This window comes from Phyllostomus hastatus, unplaced genomic scaffold (assembly GCF_019186645.2).
Source record: "Phyllostomus hastatus isolate PE091 unplaced genomic scaffold, TTU_PhHast_1.1 phas_scaffold_21, whole genome shotgun sequence".
Lineage (NCBI taxonomy): Eukaryota > Metazoa > Chordata > Mammalia > Chiroptera > Phyllostomidae > Phyllostomus > Phyllostomus hastatus.
In genome coordinates, this window is record NW_025334017.1 from 33,975,177 (window position 1) to 33,981,176 (window position 6,000).

Genomic DNA, 6,000 nt, shown 5'->3' on the forward strand with positions numbered 1-6,000 from the left:
AAAAGCAAACCCTGACCCAAAACTCAAATATCATATAAAAACTAATTTAAATCACAGACTTAAATGCAAAACTATAAAATGTTTAGAAAAAGTCATAAGGAAAACCTTCAGTACCTAAAACTTTGCAAGAATTTTTAGACATGATACAAAAATCATATCCTGTGAGAGAGAGAGAGAGAAAAAAAAAGAAAACTGATAAACTGGCCTTCATCAAATCAAAAATTCTGGTCCACAAAAGAGTCCGCTGAGGATACAAAAACAAGATACATAAGGGAAATAAAATATTTGCAAACCCCATACCTGACGGGGACCTGGATCTAGAATATATAAAAAACTCTCAAAACCAGAATTTAAAAAATCCAATTAGAAAATGAACAAAAGAAATAAAAAATTTTACAGAAGAGGATATACTGATGGTGAGTAAGAACAGACGCTGAACATCACCATAATTAGGCAATTTCACTACACACCTATTACGAGAGTTAAGATAAAAATTAATGTTAACAAGTGCTGGTGAGGAAGGATACAGAGAAGCAGCATCCCTCATTCACTGCTAGTGGAAATGTAAAATTTCTTTAAAATTGTTTCAACTGACTTTAGACAGAGAGAGGGAAGGAGAGGGAAAGAGGAATGGACAGATGGACACTGATTTTTTGTTGTTCCACTTAGTTATGTATTCCTTGGTTGGTTATCTCACGTGCCATGACTAGGGGGGTCAAACCCACAACTCGGGCCCTACTGGATGACGCTCTAACCAACTGAGCTACCCAGCCAGAGCCAAAAATTTCTTTTGAATTAGCTTAAAAAAAAAAAAAAAGATCCAGAGTAAAAGCCATTTCATTCCTATCAAAAATGTTTGGGAGGTGCAAGAGTAACTCAGTCAAGTTTGCATCATCTCCATTTTTTTTTTTTATCATAGTAAAGGTTCCTGAAATTCTCATTTTCTGAGCAGATGCTTCTAGGGGATCATTAATTCACACTAGGAAAACTTTCTCAAAAGAAAAAAAAAACAAGTTTCATTAATTGCCTAATGTTGTGAACTCTTTATCTCAAATACGGAATTAAGAACTAAGGTATACTAGACTAGGAAAAATTCAGATCCAACACTATAAGGCAGAAACATTAAATTATAGTGCCTCAAGCCTATATTGTATCCCACTCAGAAATATTTTACTTTAATTTTTTTTAACACTCATGGGAGGAAGAAGATGTTTATTGATTTATAAAGAGGAAGGAAGAGAGAAGAGGGGGAGGGAGAGAAACATGGATTGACTGGTTGCCTCCCCAACCATAACTGAATCCACAACATTTTGGTGATGGGGACAATGCGCCAACCAGGTGAGCCACCTACCTGGTCAGGGCATAAGCAATATTTTATAGATCAAGATATATTCTCACAATCAAAGACAGTTTCCTATGTTGCAAATCAATGCTTCTACTTGAAACCTTAAAGTTTATTAGCACAAAAATTAAGCTGCTTCTACAGCATGATAAATAAAATCAAAAGGTTTTTGTAGAACTCCAACATGGCAGTGTGTTCTTACAAATACAGTCATTATTGTATGCCAAGTCCTAATTTTCACTACACAAGATAGTTGCGCTCCAAATAAAAACTCCTTAATATTTAGCTCCTAGAATATTGCCTGCTGCATGACAACTACTAAATATGGGCTTAATGAATAAGGAAATGAGATATACCAAGTGATCTAATAGTTGCCATATGTAAGTAATTCTGGAGATTTTAGAAATTAAAACTACTGGCACTTCTAAACAGGTGTCAGTAGCTCGCTGCCAGTACTTCAGCTGCTAGTCAGAGTACTATGCCTAAAATATCCCAACTATGCAGAGGCAGAGATTCCTAAATAGATGCTTTCTTGGCATAGGATGGGATTGGGGGACTGGGGGGCGGGGGGCGTGGCGGTGGTAACTAAAGCGGAGTGCTGCTAAAATTATTTTGAGAAACAATTAGGAAGAGGAAATCACCCTAGTAACTAAAGGAAGCCTGAGGTACAGTAGTGGACCAACTCTTGGCTTATAACTAAATACACAGAAAGTGTCATTGTTGTTGCTTTTTAAGCCATTTCCCCCTTAGTAATAGCAAACATTAGCTGATCTTTAAAAAGTTAATTTCCAGAGGTTTTGAAGATTCTAAATTCTGCTCTTTAAAAAAAATTTAATTACTTACTTGTAGAATGAGGGGAAGGGAGGGAGAAAGACAGGGAGAGAAACATCAATATGTGAATTGCCCCTTGCACACCCGGCAACAGGGACCTGGCCTGTAACCCAGGCATGTGCTCTGACAGGGAATTGAACCTTCGACCTTTCACAGGTCTGCGCTCAACCCATGGAGCCACATCAGCCAGGGCACTAACTCTTCACAGAATATCTTTTGACTTCTCAGTTTTTTTTTCTAAAGTTGCAAACAACTTTTTTCGATTGATCTTAAAAAATTTAAATCTGATGTGAAATGTCAGGAAGATCGATATTTTAGAACATAATCAGAGACGCAAACCTCCCCTACATTTTCTTTAAGAGCTTTTCAAAAAGCCAAACACAAATTACAGCTCACGTATTTATGATGACCCTAGTCATTACAGCATTTCACCCACCTGTTAGAAGCAAGGCAGTAGTACTGGTAATTGTAGAAATTAGTATGAACTCTTTGAAGGGCAATTTGGCATCATCTTATGAAAATTTCAAACTCATACTTTCTAACCAAAACTGCACTGTCAGTAATATGCCAAAGATGTACTTTGAAATGCTTAATACTAATAACTAAACATTTGTTTAAATCTTACTAAGCTCTAAATATTTTGTGTCCACCCTGTTCATGACAATCATGTAAGGTACATTTATACTGGCCCATTTTACAGGCCAGGAAACAAGGAAAAGGAAAGGATAAAAACTGTTCCAACATGAATAGTTAATGCAAGCTGAACTTGAGCTTCAAAACCCACACCTGTAACACTGTGTTGCCTTGTCAGTATGACTTTTAATAACAAAATATTAGAAATACAGTGCCCTACCTGGGCACTAATAAGGGACTTTTAACAAATTAACACAGCCATAGAACACTGGTTACCTTTGGAAAGTGGGTCTGCTGGGAAAGTGAGGCCTACCTTTTTGTAATGTTTGATTTTTAATTTTTATCCTTGGGACATACACATCACCTATTCAAAGTGAAATTGTGCTGGGAGTCAAGAGCTGCTTGATCTGCATAGTTCAATTTTCCTAACTACAAAAGCTTGGAAGGTTGAAATTCAGTGATTTACTACCCTTTGAAAATGTCAATACCTAAGATAAGATTAGAATGAACTATCTCTTTGGGGGCTGGGGCAGTGTTTCAGGGACAAAAGGTATTTCCAACCAACCCTGCACCGTAGAGCTCCCCTCGCTTTTGGTAGGTACAAATATTCTTTAAACAAGGGTTTTACAATCAGTCTTAGGTTCAAATTCACCTCCTTCCTTAGTTGTTTTGTTACTTAACATCTCATCTATAAAATGGGAATATTTACCAAACAGGATTATGAGGATTAAATAGAACACATATGTAATACAATACCACTGTAATTGAAAATAATTTCAAAAAGCATCTCACACAACATATACTAATCAATATGATCATACCTAATAATTTTGACATTACAATTTAACAAAAAACACAAAATCTTTACTTCTCAAGAATTTTAAGTTTCTCTTTTGTGCCAAACTATAAAGAGAATATTTCTCAGAATTTTTGTATTCCAGTAAGTAGGAATTTATAAGGAAAGAAATTCTCAACTTGAACAATACTTTTAAGACATACCACTCTAAGTAGCAAACAATTCTAGAGGGTATTATTGTGTGGCCTTTATAAACACAATAAAAGTAAATAAAGGTCTTGCTCTCGCAATGTAATTCTGACTTGTGTAGAAAAAGCACCATGCCCATTAGTTATGCACTTGCTGTCATCTCAACCCTCTACAAACTATTAAGGAATTCAGTATTGGATATAACATATGCCTCATCAATGTCTTTTCAAAAACCTATCTAGATGCCTCCAACATTAAACAAAGAATTTAACGACTCTACAACTTAGGGACGCTTCTCCAGCCTGTCACCAAAATTCTGTCGACTCACACAGCTCACTGGCATTTACCTTCATTTTAAAGGACAGAATTTACACCCCCTGGACATAGTGATTGTACTAAACCGCGTAACGGGAGCAAATATTAACTTTCACTTGCAAAGAGAAGTCGATAAACACAACCCTTTACCAGAGACCCTTCAAAACACAAGCACGTTTCTGAACGCTGAACATAGCCTAACAAATCACAAGGTGGCCAGAAAGACCCTCCAGCATTTCCTCCTCTCAAATTTGAAGAAGGCCGCTAAGTCTGGCAGCACAACGCGACACTGTCAGCCCACACTATGGCAGATCATTTGCAAAACCTTTCTCAGCGAGAAAAAAAGACACCACTCCAACGCATCTATACAACACTCAATAGCTTTCATTATTAGAGAAGCATGGGGGGGGGGCGCAATTATGCTTATTCCCCAAGAATCAGAGGCAACTTCCCAAATCGCGTTTTCTATTGGTCTGTCCAGTATTAATGCCCCAACATAAAAATTTTCCTTTACATAAAAGCAGAGGGGGAGCAGCAGCACTCCCTGGCCAGGGGCCCGCCGCCGCCCTCCGGCCCCACCGCACCCTTGCTCGCCGGACGACTGCTGCCCCTCGGAGCTGACACCGCGGGCGCCAGGCCCGCCGCCGCCTCCTCCCGCCCCGAATCCCGCGTCTTCCCAGCCAGCCATTTTTACCCCAGGAGGAGGCGGCCCGGTCCCCAGAGCGGGCTGGTTCAAACCTCCTCCTCTCTCTCCGCGGCCCAAGGTTTTCCTCTTCCTCTCACCGAGGGCTGCCTCGGGGAGATGCGGCTCTCCGGGAGACCCGCAGAATAACGGCTTTGGGGGGCATCGGAACGGATCAGAACCATTTGTTACCGAACAGGCGATGTGCGGGCCCAGAATGCGCGGGACCCGGCCCAGGGCGGGCCCGGGGCGAAGAGGCCTGGGCAGGGGGCGCCGCCGCCCGGGGGCTCCCTGGGTGGCAGCACAGCCAGCGTCCAGGGGTGCGCCGAGGGCTGCCTTCTCCCGCCCCCCCCCCCCCCGGAGTTCGACTCCCCGCTCGCAAGACGGTGGGGAAGCGGTGGGGGGGAGGGAGCCGGAGGATAGGAAGGGGTCGGCAGAGTATCTTACCTAGCTCTCCACCGGGAGTTGAGCCGACTGGGTGGCCTGGGGAGGGGAAAGGGTCGGGGGAGGGGGCGGGGAAAGGGGGGGAGCCCCAGTGAGGTATAGCTTCCGAGCAGCTCTCGCTGCCGCCACGGCCGCCGCCTCCTTTCCGATTCACTCAAACAAACAAGATGGCTGCCGTTACGCCGCAGCTCTTCCTGCCGCCCAAATTCTCGGTTCAAATCGGCAGGATGTTTACGGTCAAAATGGTACCTGTGCGCCTGCGCAGCTAGCGTAAGACCCAAATGTAGCGACGCAGGCGCAATGACCATTTCCTTTTCTTTGGAACCGCCCCCCCTCCCGGTTATATAGTCCCGAACTGAGCAAGCGCAAAGGTGATCTCTTGCTAGAGGGTCTCCGAGGGTTGCGAAACTGGAAAGTAGCGCACGCGCAGTGCTTGCCAAAGAAGTGATTATTTGGCTTTTTTTCTTGCGGTTGTTTTTAAAGGAAAGAACTATCGTTGTGCAGTTTCTGTACCCCTAACACAAGAATTCATTTTAATGATTCTGTAACGACGAAGTTAGCATAAAACTCTTAAACAAGTCCCATAAAATGTAGGGGCTCATGCATTCAGTCCACCTGTTTGTATACATGGTCCTCTCTGAACAGCATCATGCAATAGCTAGGGTCTGGGATACGATGATGAATACAACAGAGGTATTACCTGCCTTCACAAAGCTTGCAGTATACCTAGGGAGGACTCTTGAACTTTCTGCAAGTACTTATTTGTGT

At 42.2% G+C, this 6,000-nt stretch overlaps 1 protein-coding gene across 1 annotated transcript in view; it reads right to left on the reverse strand.

Moving 5' to 3' along the window:
• RAD21 (RAD21 cohesin complex component) overlaps positions 1–5,357 on the reverse strand; it is a 29,624-nt gene extending 24,267 nt beyond the window's left edge. Inside the window, exon 1 of the mRNA XM_045861414.1 lies at positions 5,236–5,357. The gene's annotated coding sequence lies outside the window, so the exon portion shown is untranslated. The remainder of the gene's footprint in view (positions 1–5,235) is intronic.
• Between the last annotated feature and the right edge of the window lie 643 nt (positions 5,358–6,000).